The following is a 2,376-nucleotide window of genomic DNA, read 5'->3' as shown; positions in this document are numbered from 1 at the left end:
TATATATATATATATATATATATATATATATATATAAAAGCCATCTGTTCATATGAAGTGATTGTGTCTCTTCAGAAGACTTGAATTAAACTGCTCAGTCCATATGGATTACTGTACATTTAATGTGTTTCTATGAACTTTTAAATTGTGTTTTGGTTGAATATAAACTTTCATTTGAGTAACAGAACTCCCTCAGAATTAACTGAAATATTTTATTTGTATTTTGAAGATCAACAAAAGTCTTATGAATTTGGAATGACATGACAGTGAGTAAATGATGACAGGATTTTAATTTTGGGGTGACACTTTATGGTGATCACAATGTAATATAAAACACAGCATACAGATAAAGTACAGAAACAAATACAAATAGTGTTGTTGTTTTTTTTTTTACATAAATCTTTACATAAAAACATTGTGACAAAACATTTCCTCAATTTATAATTATTTGATAAATAAATGAATAAATAAGGAACAAAAGGTCAAAAAATGTAATATCATATGGTTTCATATCAACCCTATCCAGGTTGCTGTAGACATTTCTCAGGGAGGGGAAAAAAAAACTACATAATTCACTATTACACATAATGCATGCAGTCCAAACATTAATAGCTCCCAATTCAAAGGGGTTTGTTCCTTATCATAATGTATAATCAAACTATAAAAAAAAAATATTTTAAACCACTGGATAAGAAGCCTAGCTCAAAAGTGCACATCACATGTGCCTTCAAAGTCATCCAGACTGATCCAGATTTTAACTGTTTCTGTACCAACTGTGAGAGAATTTTTACTTTGAGTGCTTAGATTTAGGACTTCCCATCTCTGCCGAGAAAATGTCTGGCCCATCCACAGCTGTCAAGTTGTTAGGCACACAACTCAATTCAAGAAGGTTTCAGGCCTTCCCAGTGAAAACAGGCTGATAAATCACCAAAATCTCCTGGATTCACCATGTTGCACTGAGCTGTCATGTATCATAAGACTGCCCTCAATGACCAGTGGCGGTTGCTTTTTATTTTCTATCTTATTATTTTGAAGTGTCTTGTTTCCCTGGTTCACGGTTTCATGAGCGGTGTCACCTGTCTTGTTTCACCCAGTAAGTTCTTGTCACGGTTTATGGGTTCACTGACTCATTCTCGCTCTGTACTTATTTCTCTAAATAAGATGTGTCTGTTGTAGTTTGCATTAGATTTAAGGTTTGAAAACATAGTTATGAATGGATTTGGATGGATATGTGTAATCTCAATTTGTTTCACCCACTGCTGCTACATCTGGAGGTCCGAAGGAATTTTTATGTCAGTCAGAGGTCAAACTTTAGGAATCACAATTTCTAGGTGGGTGCAGGGCAGAAAATGCATTTTGACCAATGAGAAGTCCTGTCCTTCCCGGGCTTGGTACCAAAGGTGGTCTTCTTGCCCTCTAAGAGGTGTCTGGCTGTTGTCCTGGCATCTTTAGCTGATGGTGTTGAACAGTTTGCTTATGTTAGTCCACCAAGATCCAATCAAAATATAGCAAACCTTTGTCCACTATTAAGGTCAGAGAGGGGCCCAGCCATAAACTGGGCCCTGGAATGTGCTGTCCACTACAGTATAATACACACACACACACACACACAAACACACATATATATATATATAGTGATTGCTGCTGACTGGTTGATCAGCGCCAGCTGTAGCTCATCAGCTCAGCTATGTAATACCTGTGCTATCCGTTTGGTGTTCCTGCTGTGTTCGAGTTCCCTGTTCCTGTTCTTCGTCTCATTGGATTTCGGTTCCAGTTTTCTTCTACGGATTGTAAGTTCCCGGGATATCCACGGCTGCCCATTTGCGTCCCTGCGCTACCAAGAGTGACTATATCCTGCACATGCTTTATTTGACTCTTGCCTTTTGTCTGGTTGGGACTCTTCTAAATAAATTATTTCACATTCGCTACTGAATCCTCCTTTGTATTCGTGACAGTTCTATACACGCCTCCTTGTCTGGTTTTGAATACGATTGTTAATGTCAATATATTTATTGTGGTTTTTGTTCTTTGCTAAATATTAGATCTTTTTAAAAACCCACTTGACTTATGGGTTCTGCTACATCGCTTTCTCTGAGCTATGTATTCACTGCATAAACATTGCATAAACCTCTTTTTGCTGCTTGGTCATTTAAATTCTGCCATGCACATCCTGCAACAAGGTCACCTGCCGTTCACATCCCACCTTCTCACACTGACTTCATCTGCTCCATCATAGAACAATACAGCTTTGCTGACTAAGGCCTGTTTAACAGAAAAAGCAGTTGAGCAACAAAAGAGGACAGCAGTTTGTGAGTTGTTTCTTTTCTCATTAGATTTTAGCTCTGTTGTCGTTGCTAGGAAACATTGTTTTGTTTA

Source organism: Sinocyclocheilus rhinocerous, unplaced genomic scaffold (assembly GCF_001515625.1).
Source record: "Sinocyclocheilus rhinocerous isolate Xijiao unplaced genomic scaffold, SAMN03320098_v1.1 scaffold1555, whole genome shotgun sequence".
Classification (NCBI taxonomy): domain Eukaryota; kingdom Metazoa; phylum Chordata; class Actinopteri; order Cypriniformes; family Cyprinidae; genus Sinocyclocheilus; species Sinocyclocheilus rhinocerous.
This window is presented reverse-complemented; position numbering follows the sequence as displayed.